This window comes from Papio anubis, chromosome 3, assembly GCF_008728515.1.
Source record: "Papio anubis isolate 15944 chromosome 3, Panubis1.0, whole genome shotgun sequence".
Lineage (NCBI taxonomy): Eukaryota > Metazoa > Chordata > Mammalia > Primates > Cercopithecidae > Papio > Papio anubis.
Genome location: NC_044978.1, coordinates 145963232 through 145979364, shown reverse-complemented (window position 1 = coordinate 145979364; position 16133 = coordinate 145963232). Strand labels below are relative to the sequence as shown.

Sequence of the window (16133 nt, the reverse complement as noted above, 5' to 3'; positions counted from 1 at the left end):
TTTTTTTGAGGCGGAGTCTTGCTCTGTCATCCAGGCTGGAGTGCAGTGGCACAATCTTGGTTCACTGCAACCTCTGCCTCCTGGGTTCAAGCGATTTTCCTGCCTCAGCCAAAGTAGCTGAGATTACAGGGGTGCACCACAACGCCCAGCTAATTTTTTTGTATTTTTAAAAGAGACAGGGTTTCATCATGTTGGCCAGGATGATTTCAAACTCCTGACCTCAAAAGATCTGCCTGCCTCGGCCTTCCAAAGTGCTGAGATTACAGGTGTGAGCCACTGTGCCCAGCCATGTTTCTTATTAACTAAATGTTTAAATGCTCATTCTTAAACTGTGCTGGGGCCAGGATAGTGTCTGATTTACCTTTGTATCCCTCACACACTTGTCCCAGTATCTTTTATATGATGGTCCTATGTAGGTTTAATTTAAATCAAATTAAATTATAGGCCACTTTCCCCTTCTTTGTAGTAAAAAGCTACGTTGTACAAAATAAACAGTACCACATAACTTGTAATGGAAAAAAAATCTCTTCCATTTTCAAGTGAAGAAGCAGAAAACTCGTTTTTAGAAGCTACCTTTAGGGATTGCCTTGAGCAGCCTGGGGTCATTTTGCTCTTTAGTAAGCATCCCTCATATGGACCACATGAGTTTTACCTGAAGTCTTAATTGGGTTAGAGTCTGCCTTCTTGAAACAAAATGCTGAGGAGGCCATTTTCCAAAAGGTACATCTTCTAGGCCAGGCATGGCGGCTTGCGCCTGTAATCCCAGCACTTTGGGAAGCCAAGGCAGGTGGATCACCTGAGGTCAGGAGATCAAGACCAGCCTGGCCAACATGGTGAAATATGTCTCTACTAAAACTACAAAAATTAACCAGGCATGGTGGCCAGTGCCTATAATCCCAGCTACTCGGGAGGCTGAGGCAGGAGAACCACTTGAACTTGAGAGGCAGAGGTTACAGTCAACCAAGATTGTGCCACTGCACTCCAGCCTGGGCGACAGAGCGAGATTCCATCTCAAAAAAAAAAGATATATCTTCTAGTGATTATTAGGTTATTAGGACAGGGATTTTAGGAAAATCTGTTTCTAAGAGATCTGTGGTTTCACTAAATGAGCTACAATTCCAAAATATGAAGAGCCATTTACCAAAGAAACAATTTCAGCAGGCCACGTTTTCCTCCTTTTCAAATGCAACTTGTATTTTCAACTTGTAGGTTAAATAATATCTACCTCTTAATTCATTAACTTCATTGGAATGAAAATCTAGGCTATGATTAGTAGGAAAGGGTAAGGACTCCAAATGTTTTACTATTTTTATTTTACTTAAAGTTCCCATCAGGAGCCCTGTGGTATTTCCTCCCCTAACCTTTCCTATCATCTAACTTCAGTTGCCATGTTGATCAAGGAAACTATGCTTGCTGTGGCTTGAGAAAAATCAAGGCCCCAATCTAAACACTTCACATTATATGTCTCAAAACATCACTATGTACCTCGTGAATATGTAATTATTACTTGTCAATGAAATAAATAAAATTTAAAAAAGAAATTAACCAAAAGAGAATATAAGAAGGATGTTGAAATTCTTTGTTAAAAATAAACAGGCTGGGCACGGTGGCTCGCCCCTGTAATACCAGCACTTTGGAAGGCCGATGTGGGAGGATCACCTGAGGTCAGGAGTTCAAGAACCGGTGACCAACATGGGAGAAGCCCATCTCTACTAAAAAATACAAAGTGTGAGGCATGGTGGTGCATGCTGTAATCCCAGCTACTCAAGGAGGCTGAGGCAGGAGAATTGCTTGAACCCAGGAGGCAGAGTTGCAGTGAGTCAAGAGATAAAGCCATTGCATTTCCAGCCTGGGTAACAGGAGTGAAAACCCTGTCTCAAAAAAATAATAATAATAGCCAATCATAGGCGAGTGGCTCAAGCCTGTAATCCCAGCACTTTGGGAGGCCAAGGCAGGCGGATCGCGAGGTCGGGGAGATCCGAGACCATCCTGGCTAACATGAGTGAAACCCGTCTCTACTAAAAATACAAAAGAACTAGCCGCGAGCTGACGGTGGTGGGAGGCCTGTGGTCCCAGCTACTCGGGAGGCTGAGGCAGGAGAATGGGGCAGAACCGGGGCCCGGGCTGCAGTGAGCTGAGATCAGGCCACTGCACTCCAACCCTGGGCGACAGGGCAAGACTCCGTCTCAAAAAAAATAATGTAATAATAATAAATGGGGAAGAATGGGGAAAAATTCCCTACTAATTTTTTTTTCCTTATTTGTTATAGAACTATATAAGTTTTTTTTCCTTAAGTTGGGTTTTTTAATTTATATATTTTATTTATTTATTTGGTTTTTTTAATCAGCTAACTTTAAGATTCATTATTTATATTTTGCCAGGAATTTTTCCATATAACCTAAATGTCAAACTTATTGATATAAATCATATATAATATCCTCATTCTATTCTTTGTATTGTGAAATAAGCTCTTTATAAGGTCATAAAACAAATAAACATCTCAAAGAAAGTCAGGTAATGACCTGGACTTTTTTTGAATCAAGCCAGGCACATGTCATACCTGCAATCCCAGCACTATGGGAGGCTAAGGCAAGCAGATCTCTTGAGCCCAGGAGTTCAAGATCAGCCTGCGAAACATAGCAAGACCTCGTCTCTATAAAAAATTAAAAATTAGCTGGGCCCAGCTACTCAGGAGGCCGAGACAGGAGAACTGCTTGAGCCCAGGAGTTCGAGGCTGCAGTGAGCCCTGATTGCACCACTGCATTCCAGCCTAAGGTGACAGAGCAAGACTGTCTCAAAAAAAAAAAAAAAAAAAAAAAAAAATCACATCAAATTTACTCATAACTAAGAAACCAGCAAGCTTGAGAAGGCCTATTCCATGGAATTAGGGCTCCTTGTGTGTATACATGAACATGTGTAAATTTCTGCATCTGTCAATTCAGTAACTGGCCAAAGTGCCCCAGCTCAGCAGTTCTCTTGATAGAAAATGTCAACACAGGTTGGGTGCGGTGGCTCAAGCCTGTAATCCCAGCACTTTGGGAGGCAGAGGTGAGTGGATTCCCTGAGGTCAGGAGTTTGAGACCAACCTGGCCAACATGGTGAAAACCCCATGTTCACTAAAAATACAAAAAATTAGCCGGTGTGGTGGCGCACGCCTATAATCCCAGCTACTGGGGAGGCCGAGGCACGAGAATTGCTTGAACCCGGGAGGCGGAGGTTGCAATGAGCCGAGATGGTGCCACTGCACTCCAACCTGGGCAACGAGAGTGAAACTCCGTCTCAAAAAGAAAAAAAAAGAAAAGAAAAAGAAAATGTCAACACAGAGCACTAAGGTTTGAAACCTAAGAATCTCACACTGGCCTCAAAGCACAAGTAGAGTCAAGTAGCTGGTCCAAGTAGCTGCTTCTGTTCATTCTATTTAAAGCATTATTTTTAAAATCCTGCCTTTGGTGGGAGAATCATACACATACATTGACTATGTCGATGATCACCTTTCCCTGATGCCATCAAGGATGCAGAGAAAAAGAAATGTGGACACATTGTCTGTGAAAACCACCTCTTACTAGAAAACGATTACCTTCCTGGGGGAGGTAGGTGAGGGAAATTAAGAACATAGATTTGGGGAAAATTCAAAGGATTAGCAGGGGAGCAAGACTTGGGCTCTAACTCTAGGACACAGTGCTGACTGACAAGGTAAGATTTCTGTCTGAACCACAAAAACAACAAAATCTGATCATCAGTCTGAAATCCATCTCTTTAAGAGGTTTTAAAGATTCTTCCAGAAATTTGACTAAGTTTTCATTTTACAACAAACACCTATTCACGTGAAGCCACTCTCCCTCCCTTTCCCCCCATAGCTCATGCTATTCCTTGACCCCTCTCAACACTCTCTCCACACTGGGACCCTGCACAGGCTGTTTGATGTAGCCACTGCCGCCTGTCCCCAATCCCCCTCTGCCTATCCTCCAGGTCTCAGAACGCCATTTAATCTCCAAGAAACCTTCCCACTAGTCCCCTCCTGACTCAGATTATGTTAGGTCCTCTTGTTTTTATTTATTTATTTTTTGGAGACAGGGTCTTGTTCCGTTGCCCCAGCTAGAGTGCAGTGACGCAATCTTGGCTCACTGTAGCCTCAACCTCCCAGGCCTAAGCAATTCTCTCACTGCAGCCTCCCAAGTAGCTGGGACTATGGGTGCGTGCCAGCACCCCCAGCTAATTTGTTTATTTTCCAGTAGAGAATGGGATGACAATGTTTAAAATTTTTGTAGAGACGGGTCTCATTATGTTGCCCAGGTTGGTCTTGAACTCCTGGGCTCAAGTGATCCTCTCACCCTGGCCTCCCTGTGTGCTGGGATTGCAGGCATGAGCCATTCTGGTTAGCCTAGGTTTTCTTGTTTTTGTTTTTTTTTTAGATGGAGTCTCGCTCTTTTGCCCAGGCTGGAGTGCAGTGGCGCGATCTCGGCTCACTGCAACCACTGCCTCCCGGGTTCAAGCAATTCTCCTGCCTCAGCCTCCTGAGTAGCTGGGATTACAGGCGCCCACTACCACACCAAGCTAATTTTTGCATTTTTAGTAGAGATGGGGTTTCACCATGTTGGTCAGGCTGGTCTCGAACCCCTGACCTCGTGATCCACCTACCTCGGCCTCCCAAAGTGCTGGGATTACAGGCGTGAGCCACCGCGCCCGGCCGGTTTTCTTGTTTTAAACTCTTAAGTCCTTACAATTCTTCATCAGCCCACTCATTACTCCGTTAATGTATTATTTAATATCTTCTGTGACTACTAAAGTAACCCTGTGGGGACAGCAATCCTTTCTGTCCTAATTACTTCTTAATTATGCTTCATCTAGCACAGAGCCTAGCACAGAGTCTAGCACAGAGTCTGCCACAGAGCAGGTGCTCAAAAAATGTTTGTTAGTGGATTTACTTGTATCCCTACAGGTCATATACTATCACCTATAGGGTCTCATAACGTGGAGGTTTTGCAAATGTTAAAGTCTGTCTCAATCAGGCAAATGTGGCTTAGGGAATCATGCCCATTCTGTGGCATTAACTCTCAAGATGCTATTTTTCTGCACATTTAACATGAACATGGATTTGGACTCTGCTCTCACAGATAAATGAACGAGTCATTCTGGGACATAGCATGGGGCATTTTCATTGCAAACTCCTACCCGCTGATTGCAGGAGGGGAATCTTGAGTAAGTGTCTGATTCTGGGATCTTATGTCTGGAAGACTGCTCCATTATCTCACATAGGCTATTCTGAGTGCCAGCGCCCACTATTTACAAAGTCCTTGGGGTGCTCATCTCAAGACCATCATATGAAGTCACCAAAAAAAAGTTTTCTTTCAGTATTAGAAAACTAAATTCTGGCTGGGTGCGGTGGCTCATGCCTGTAATCCCAGCACTTTGGGAGGCTGAGGTGGGCAGATCACTTGAGGTCAGGAGTTTGAGACCAGACTGGCCAACATGGTGAAACCCCGTCTCGACTAAAAATACAATAATTAGCCAGGTGTGGTGGTGCGTGCCTGTAGTCAGTCCCAGCTACTCGGGAGGCTGAGGCAGGAGAATCACATGAACCCGGGAGGCGGAGGTTGCAGTGAGCCGAGATCGCGCCACTGCACTCCAGCCTGGGCGATAATGTGACTTCGTTTCAAAAACAAAAACAAAAAAACGAAAAAAGAAACCTAAATTCTTTCTTTGGTAAGCACAGACTTCTTACTAATCAGCTACTCATCAGACTATGCATTTCTTACCCTTAAAAATTGAACCCTTTAAAAAGAAAAAAGAAAAAAAATTTGTATTGTGTGAAAACTAGGAGGTAGGGAATACTTAATGCTAGTCATCTGGGGATTATCAGAGAAATGCTGTATTTCACCAGACCTGTTTGCATAAGGTGCGCTGAATTTCAGACGTGTTAAATTGTGTGTGTGAAGGGCGGGGGGACGCATTCTACAGTTGATGATACGCAGTAGCGCTGCAGGGAGAACCCACTGCCAGACATTTTCATGAAATCAGTATTAAAAGCGTTTCAGTGAAATCATTCAAATATACCTCTGTCATTCTTTTTGGCAGTGGGAGTCCTCTAAGGACATTTGTACTTAACAAACATACAGGGTACTCTGGCCTAGTAAATTAAACAAACACAACAAGAATATGTTTGTAAAAAGAAAAACAAAGTGGGGTGGCAAGGGTTAGCATTTTGATGTTGCTATGTGATGTTCACCCACTTTTCTCTGCCCCTGGGTTATGTGCATTTGAGTCATGGTGAAGATGATGCCAACTTACCAAACCTCCTTAGTGAGCCAAGGATTGCTGATCTCTGCTGGGTGACCTGACGCAGAGTCTCCTTCCAAGGCCTCCGTTACCTAAGCTGCGAAATGAAAAAGATAACAGATATGACCCAAAGACCAGTATTGAGAAGTCCAAAGTTAGTGATGACTAAATGGAACTGGGGGAGGGGGTGAGAAAAAGGAACATAGTGTTTTGCTATTATCACAGGCCGTTGTGTGTGCCTGGAACTGCAAGGGAAGCTACATAACCAGGCAATATGGGAAATCTCCCGTGGCCCACATATACATGGAGAAAATAGGTCACATCATTTTGCCAGCTCTGCAAGACTACTCCATTTCATATTAATTAAAGGACACTCAAGGAAAGAAAATCTTACTATGACAAAGAGAGAAAGGAGAGCCTCACGCCTGTAATCCCAGCACTTTGGGAGGCCGAGGCAGGAGCATCACTTTAAGCCCAGGAGTTTGAGACCAGCCTGGGCAATAGAGTGAGATCCCATCTCTACAAAAAAATTTAAAATTAGCTGGGCGCCCATGGTCCCAGCTTGTTGGGGGAAGCTGAGGCGAGAGGATCACTTGAGCCTAGGAGTTCTGAGGCTGCAGTGAGCTATGATCATGCCACTGCACTCCAGCCTGGGAAACAGAGTGAGATTCTGTCTTTTTTTTTGAGACAGAGTCTCCCTCTGTCACTCAGGCTGGAGTGCAGCGGCATGATCTCAGCTCACTGCAACCTCTGTCTCCCAGGTTCAAGTGATTCTCCTGCCTCAGCCTCCCAAGTAGCTGGGACTACAGGGGTGCCCCACCATGCCCAGCTAACGTTTTGTATTTTTAGTAGAGACGGGGTTTCACCATGTCGGTCAGGCTGGTCTCGAACTCCTGACCTCATGTGATCCACCCGCCTCAGCCTCCCAAAGTGCTGGGATTACAGGTTTGAGCCACTGCGCCTGGCAAGTAAATACTTTTGATTAGCTACGTTCAGTGTAGAAGATTTTATTATACTACTGTTCCACCAAGAATAAATAAAGCTGAGACAAATGTCTCATTCCTGTGATCCCCTCCAAGAAAGACTACAACATACCTCTTGGATAAGAAAATACTGGGCTCTGCTAACTCCTGCAGTCCAGCTCAGTAATCATTGGTTCCAAAGTTCTTCCCAACGCAATGGCCAAATTAACTAAGGTTGAGCTTCTGATTAACATACAGTACTGGAAGGAACTTTGACCCACAGAAACCTGGCATTTGACTTGCTTCTCTGAGTTCAACCTGTGTCACGAGTGCCTGTTTCAAGGGTAATAAAAGACCTGGCTGTTTGCTTACAGCAAATGGAGGTGGTGCCATGTCATTATACAGCTTTTACCTCTCCTGTCCACCTAACCCTTGGCAAAGAAAGTTTGCAGCCCACACACCAGTGTTTGGAGTGATAGAATGAAAAAGGGTATGAATTTCCAAAATGAAAAGCACCTAAGTTCTACCCGGCATTCCGGCTAAATGTTAGCTGCTTAAGAAACATGAATATGGTACCAAGATCAAAGTGACCAGAGTGGAGATCAGGTGTTTGAGCAGGTGCACATTATAACCATCCAGATTCTGCCTCAGTGAACGAAATGCTCTCTCTGCTGGGTTCCCTTTTAGTGACATGTTATAAAACAGGAATCAGATGCAAGGAACAGACCACAGTACCTGAGAGTTCACGACCCTTCCTGTTCTAAGATATATAGTGCCCCTCCCTGCCCTGCCAAATTTATAAATTCGAGTTCTAACCTCTAGTATCTCACAATGTGACTACATTTGGAGACAGGGTCTTTAAATGGGTAATTAAGATTAAGTGAGGTCATGCAGATGGGCCCTAATGCAATATGACCGGTGTCCTTATAAGAAGAGGAAATTCAGCCGGGGGCGGTGGCTCACCCTTGTAATCCCAGCACTTTGGGAGGCCGAGGCAGGTGGATCACAAGGTCAAGAGATTGAGACCATCTGGACAACATGGTGAAACCCCGTCTCTACTAAAAATACAAAAATTAGCCAGGCGTGGTGGTGCGCACCTGTAATCCCAGCTACTAGGGAGGTTGAGGCAGGAGAATCGCTTGAACCCAGGAGGGGGAGGTTGCAGTGAGCTGAGATCGTGCCACTGCACTCCAGCCTGGGCAACAGAGTGAGACTCTGTCTCAAAAAAAATAAAAAAGAAGAAGAGGAAATTCAGACATAGACAACACAGACCGAGGGACGACCATGTGAGGGCACAATGAGGGCAGCCATCTGCAAGCCAGGCAGAAAAGCCTCCAGGTAAACCAACCTTGCTGTCACCTAGATGTTGGACTTCCAGCCTCCACAACCATGAGAAAATAAATGTCTGCTGTTGAAGTCACTTGGCCCATGGTATTTGTTATGGTAGCCTCAACAAAGAAATACACTGCCCCTCCCCACAACCCCCAACCTCATCTCCAGGGACCAGATGAGTCGCAGATGAGTAAGGAGGTCAAGGGCATGATAATCAGAGTGGATTAACTGTGCAATTAATCAGTGGTAAACAGGAGAGCACATGCTCTATCCACAGGTATCAAATTCAAAAAACTTAAAATACTATGAGGCCATACAAAAGATGGCCATGGCTTGATGATGCCCTTCAGGTTGCAATTCCTGGGCTAAACCATTACAGTATGATATTTAAAAACACCCACTATTAATGCTTTCAACAAATATGAAATGAATACCTCCTATAGGCCAGGCCCTATGCCAGGCAATGGCAACAGCAGTGGTGAATACGAATATGTTCTATGCCTTTGCGGTATTGTAGTCTGAATAGTGAGTCCAGGTGCTGAGCTAGGTTAGAAATGTCAAGTTGAGAAGACAAAGTCACTGCCTTCCAGGAGGTACAGGTTAGTGGGGCACAGAGTTGGGACAAGCCATTATAAAACAACGTGACACCAGCTCTAATCCACAAGGGGCCCTGGAAGCTGGGAAGATGATCCCACATCTGTGTGGGCTAATCAGGGAAGATGTGAGCCAAGTCCTCAAGGATGAATAACAGTTTACCCGGCAGACACGTCTGAAAGACAAGAGGGCATTTTCCAGACAGAACAGTCAGTTCCTGGTGCAGGGACATGAGAGTGTACAGGATCTCTGGAGATCAACAATGAGCTGAGCACAGCCAGGGTGAAGGTAGGCAGGGGAGAGCAACAGGATGTGCCGCTGCCAAGGCAAGGAACCAGGAGCCCACATTTGATTGCCGAGGGAGCCATCAGAGAATTTTAATCAGGAAGGTGACATCACCAGAACTGCATGTTAGAAGGATCACAATGCAGAGAAGGGCTAAAGACAGGGCGACCTGTCAGGAGACAATGAAGGCAGGAAACAGACATAGGGAGGCTTGCCGGTCAAGGTCAGTCGTTATGGCATTCAGCTGCAGCCACGGGTGACACTGCCCAAGGGCATTATGTACAGGGAAAGAGAAGCCCTGGCTTTTAAATCTGAGTACATATTACTTTTTTTTTTTTGAGACAGCGTTTTGCTCTTGTCACCCAGGCTGTAGTGCAATGGCGCTATCTCGGCTCACTGCAACCTCTGCCTCCTGGATTCAAGGGATTCTCCTGCCTCAGCTTCCCCAGTAGCTGGGAATACAGGCACGTGACACCATGCCGGCTAATTATTGTATTTTTAGTCAAGACAGGGTTTCACCATGTTGGCCATACTGGTCTTAAACTCCTGTGCTCAAGTGATCTGCCCAACTCGACCTCCCAAATTGCTGGGATTACAGGCATGAGCCATTTCGCCTGACCTGGGTACATATTATTTTGATCAATGAGAAAATTAGTTTCTTAAGAAACTTTTAATTTCACTTATCCTCATCAGGAAACTAACCTCACTCATTCTTTTTTTATCAATCAAAAGCCACACGTGACTGTATCTCAGTTTCTTTCTTTTTTTTTTTTTTTTTGAGACGGAGCCTTGCTCTGTCGCCCAGACTAGAGTGCAGTGGCGCAATCTGCAACCTCCGCCCCCTGGGTTCAAGTGATGCTCATGCCTCAGCCTCCTGAATAGCTGGGATTACAGGCACGTACAACCATGCCCAGCTAATTTTTGTATTTTTAGTAGAGACGGGGTTTCGCCATGTTGGCCAGGCTACAGGCGTGAGCCACCATGCCTGGCCAGTACCTCAGTTTCCCTCTTATTTTCCTCAGTCTGTAAGTAAGGATAATAATAGCACTTCCTTTATAGGGAGGATTCCTTAAGTTAAATAATACAAGTACGTAGGTGCCATAATTTTTTTTTTTTTTTTTTTTTTTTTGAGATGAAGTCTCGCTCTGTGGCCCAGACTGGAGTACAATGGCATGATCTCGGCTCACTGCAACCTATGCCTCCCAGGTTCAAGCAATTCTCCTGCCTCAGCCTCCCAAGTAGCTGGGATTACAGGTGTGCGCCATCATGCCCGGCTAATTTTTTTTTTTTTTTTGAGACGGAGTCTTGCTCTGTCGCCCAGGCTGGAGTGCAGTGGCACAATCTCAGCTCACTGCAACCTCCGCCTCCCAGGTTCAAGCAATTCTCCTGCCTCAGCCTCCTGAGTAGCTGGGATTACAGGCATGTGCTACCACACCTGGCTAATTTTTGTATTTTTAGTAGAGACAGGGTTTCACCATGTTGGTCAGGCTGGTCTCAAACTTCTGACCTCGTGATCCGCCCACCTCAGTCTCCCAAAGTGCTGGGATTACAGGCATGAGCCACCACGCCCAGTAATAAATGTTAAATACAGCAGAAATAAACACTAAAGAACAAATGGGAAATTAATGATTATTCAGTTAATGACAGTTCTCCCTCTCCATGAATATTAGCCAGAGGATAACGACCACCACAGCCACAAAGGGTCAAACCCAACAGAATTGTCTTGGAACGAAGCTGGGTTTGATTTCCTTACATCTCTCCCGAATTCTCACATGGTCTACACAAGAACGTAAGTTTTGTGCATGATCATTACTTTAAAATTACAAAATGCTTTGTGTCAGGTAAAATGTTTTCAAGAATTAAAGATTAAAGGGGATGTGGGGTCTTCAAGGGGAGACTGACTGCAGAGGGGCATGAGAAAACTTTCTAGAGATGTTAGTTCCTACATCTTGATGGCTTCACAGCTGGATACATGTGTTAAAAGTCACCACTGAAAATGTGTGAAGTTTATCATACGTAATTTTTTTTGAGACAAAGTCTCACTCTGTCACCCAGGCTGGAGTGTAGTGGTGTGATCTCAGCTCACTGCAACCTCCTCCTCCTGGGTTCAAGTGATTCTCCTGCCTCAGCCTCCAGAGTAGCTGGGACTACAGGTGCCCAGCACCATGCCCGGCTAATTTTTGTATTTTTAGTAGACAGAGTTTCACTATGTTGGCCAGGCTGGTCTCAAACTCCTCACCTCAAGTGATCCGCCCACCTCAGCTTCCCAAAGTGCTGGGATTACAGGCGTGAGCCACTGTGCCCGGCCCTATCATATGTAAATGATACCTTAATAAAGATTGAAGGGACAGAAGATGGAGGAATACGGGATTCAAGGGGAAATGGGTATTTATATTCCAGAGAAGCCAAAAATAGATGTGCATGAAGAAACTCGTCTTAAAACTTTTAATTTCCAAAATCATTCTCTCTCTGAATAGATGAAACTGTCAAGGAATGCAAACAAACAAACAAAAAAAAAAAAAAAAGAAAAGAAAAAAAGAAAAAAAAAACTTCCTTATGCAATAAACATTTTGAAAAATTTAGACATCTTTCCCTTCATTATCCTGTAGCTAACGAACAGCACTTTTTTACCCCTAGGTTCACTGGACAAGCTGCCCTCTTGTGGTTCTGATATATTTCCTGAGCACAAAAGTGGGCTGTTGTGAGGCTGTGTAGGCAGCAAGCCCAGCCTGCCCACAAATATTTGTCAAGGTAACTGAGAGTGAATGTTCTGACCTGCTTCTACACGAGAGGTATACACATCACTATGGGCTTGGGTCACAGTTTTAAAAGAATGAAGAAAATATGGTGGCCACAAAATACATGTGGTTTGAGGCTGACAAATTCAAAAGACAATTTAATCTCTATTTACATTGCCACTTAATTTTAAGGCACTTTAGTACATTCACTTTTGCAACGTGGAATCAGCATATCAGAAGCAAGCACGTTTCAAACAAGGTCAGGGCAAAGAAAGCAGAACTGGAAGCTCCAATTCTACCATCTGTGAATATATTCAATATTCCCAAGATATCTTTGTATAAAGAAAGAAAACAGGCCGGGCGTGGTGGCTCACGCCTGTAATCCCAGCACTTTGGGAGGCCGAGGTGGGCGGATCACGAGGTCAGGAGATCGAGACCATCCTGGCTAACACGGTGAAACCCTGTCTCTACCGAAAATACAAAAAATTAGCCGGGCGTGGTGGTGGGCGCCTGTAGTCCCAGCTACTCGGGAGGCTGAGGCAGGAGAATGGTGTGAACCCGGGAGGCGGAGCTTGCAGTGAGCCAAGATCACGCCACTGTACTCCAGCCTGGGCGACAGGGCGAGACTCCATCTCAAAAAAAAAAAAGAAAGAAAACAACAAAACAAAGCAAACAAATAGTACCTAATAAAAACAACCTGCATTTTATTAATATTGGCAAGCAGAATCCAGGTCTCTAAAGGAAGTACACAAGGAAGACAGAAAGAGGGAGGAGGGGAGAATCAAATAGCGTACTTTTCTTCCTTCCTTCCTTCCTGCCTCCCTCCCTCCCTCCCTCCCTCCCTCTCTCTCTCTCTCTCTCTTTCTGAGTCTCGCTCTGTTGCCCAGGCTGGAGTATAGTGGTGGGATCTCGGCTCATTGCAGCCTCCGCCTCCCGGGTTCAAGCGATTCTCCTGCCTCAGCCTCCCGAGTAGCTGGGATAACAGGAACCTGCCACCACATCCAGCTAACTTTTGTATTTTTAGTAAAGACAGGGTTTCACTATGTTGGCCAGGTTAGTCTTGAACTCCTGACCTCAAGTGATTCACCCACCTTGGCCTCCCAAAATGCTGGGAATTACAGGTATGAGCCACTGCATAGCCACAGCACAATTTTCAAAAGTTACACTAAAAGAAGATAAAAGATGACACAGGCATCAACTCAAAAACTGGAAACATTTAATCTTCAAGGGAGCAATCCATCTTTATACAAGACCTTTTTTAAAAGAAAAATATAGAGGCCCTAAGATTTTTTTAAAGATAAGGATTTAGGGGCTAGGTGCAGTGGCTCACACCTGTAATCCCAGTACTTTGGGAGGCTGAGGCAGGCGGATCACGAGGTCAGGAGATGGAGACCATCCTGGCTAACATGGTGAAACCCCGTCTCTACTAAAAATACAAAAAATTAGCCGGGCGTGGTGGCAGATACCTGTAGTCCCAGCTAATCGGGAGGCTGAGGCAGGAGAATCGCTTGAACCCAGAAGGTGGAAGTTGCAGTGAGCTAAGATCATGCCACTGCACTCCAGCCTGGGCGACAGAGTGAGACTTCGTTTCAAAAAAAAAAGAAAATAAATAATAAAAAACAAAAAGATAAAGGATATAAATAAAAATAGGCTATGTATGTCAACTGTTGACGTGTTAAAAATTCATCTAGTCCAGATCCTGCAGTATCAGGTGGGCGAAATTAATTTGAACCAGGGGTAGACTCATTTCTGTATATGGCTGTCAAATCCATCTTCTGATAGATCAATCTTTCTTTTTAAACACGGTCACATCACTTCCCTTCTCAAAACCCTCCAATGGCATCTCCTCACACTTGGAATAAAATCCAGAGTCCTTCCCGAGGTTCCCTCTAGGAGCCTGCATAAAGTGGCTTGGCTGTGCTCCATGCCCTGCTGTTCATTCTCCATCAACCTCACAGTGGCCTTCTGGCCGTTTCTTCAACTCACCAGCTCATCCTCTCCTCCTGCCCTGGCACTCACTGTCGCCCCCACCCGGAATTTCCTTTCCCAGCCTCTACCCCACCCCCCATCCTAGCTCTCTTCCTGACTGAATTCAGGTCTTGGCTCAAATGCCAACTCCTCCAAGAAGTCTTCTCTGACCACTTTTTTTTTTTTTTCTTGAGATGGAGTCTCGCTCTGTCACCCAGGCTGGAGTGCAGTGGCACAATCTCGGCTCACTACAAACTCTAGCTCCAGGTTCAAGTGATTCTCCTGCCTCAGCCTCCCGAGTAGCTGGGACTACAGGTGTGCACCACCACGCCCCACTTCTGATCGCTTTTTTTTTTCCTTTTTAAATATGCAATGCTTTGTGAATTGATTATTCTTTTAAAAGCGTTCTCCAGTCACCAACCGTATACTCTTTCTTCCTCTTCACTATTTTTATTTCTTTTCTTTGCACATATTATTATCTGAAATTGCATTATTTTTTTTGTTTGTTTTTTTGAGACAGAGTCTCACTCTGTCACCCAGGCTGGAATGCAGTGGCATGGTCTCGATTCACTCCAACCTCAGCCTCCTAGGTTCAAGCAATTCTCCTGCCTCAGCCTCCCAAGTAGCTGGGATTACAGGTGCATGCCACTATGCATGGCTATTTTTTGTATTTTTAGTAGAGACAGAATTTCACCATGTTGGCCAGGCAGGTCTCAAACTCCTGACCTTGGGTGATCTGCCCACCTTGGCCTCCCAAAGTGCTGGGATTACAGGTGTGAGCCACTGCGCCGGCCAATTATATATTCATTTTTATCACTTTTCACCATCTATCTGCCCCACTAAAATATGAGCTCCATGATAAGGGACTTTTTCTTCTTCACCAAAGCATTCCCAGCTCCTAACGCAGGGTCTAGCACTAGTCAATACTCAATATTTGAGAAATAAAATATCCCCTGCTTGGAGAGATAATAAGCCCTTAATCAAACTTGTTCCAACACTATTACTATCAACAAGCTAAAAAGCCCATGTCTTTTACTTGAATTCAGAGTGCTGAACAGTGGTTGACCAGCAACCTCTGCGAAGAAGTTCTTTGAGATCAGAGACATCTGAAGGTAAAATAGGGCCTTCGTTGTAAGATGAGCCAGCCAGTCCTTTTGTCCTGAAACCGAGTACACAAGTGCAGAGAGGTCACCTGGTTTCTCCAAGCTCACATAGAAATGGTGAACATCAGGAGACGCGGGACCACTTAAAGCATGCACAGTCCCATATTCATCTCCGCGACCCCAGGACCCAGCACGGTGCCTGGTGCAAAGAATGCACTTGGCGGAATTGCGCCCAGGGAACGAATGTTCTCTAAGGGCTCATTAAACTGAACTGCACTTCCTCTCATTACTGTCCCAACGATAACTCCCTATCCGAGAACCATTTCCAGTCACTTGAGTCATGTGTCATTACTTCCTGTCCTCTGTCCTTTTAAAGTGCAATTTGACAACATACCAGGCACAATAGTAACATCTGGGGGCTGCTTTGCTTCTAACGTAAGTCAAATAGCCCAGCATGGAAAACACCTAGGAAAAAAGTGGGATATGCAAAGCAAACTTCAAAAAAAAGACAAAAGCTGGTGGGCTAGCCACGGTGTCATGAATGAAGTCTCCAGTGGCTTCATCGTAACAAGTAAGTTTACTTTATGAAAGCTCACACCTGCAGTGGTGCCTTCTGTTCTCAGCACTTTATATATATGATCTCATTGAATTCTTTCCAAGATGTACACCTCACCTGTAAGAGGCACCACAACCCTGAAAAACCAAGTAATTTTTAGAAATAATTCAGCATTCTTTCTGATTGGTCTAGAGGAAGAACAAAATTTTAAAGAAATAATTTAGCAGCAAAATCCTATTTTCCCCTTCCTTCCTTCCTTCCTACTTTCCTTCCTTCCCCCCATCTCTCTCTTTTCTTTCCCTCCCTCCTTCCCTTTCTT

The 16133-nt window shown here is 44.8% G+C and overlaps 1 protein-coding gene across 5 annotated transcripts in view; it reads right to left on the bottom strand.

Moving 5' to 3' along the window:
* The window catches only part of RBM47 (RNA binding motif protein 47), a 205635-nt gene that overhangs the window by 113510 nt on the left and 75992 nt on the right, over nucleotides 1-16133 (bottom strand). For all 5 annotated transcript variants that reach the window (XM_031664641.1, XM_031664640.1, XM_009206698.4 and 2 more), the window contains exon 3: nucleotides 6289-6373. The gene's annotated coding sequence lies outside the window, so the exon portion shown is untranslated. The remainder of the gene's footprint in view (nucleotides 1-6288; nucleotides 6374-16133) is intronic.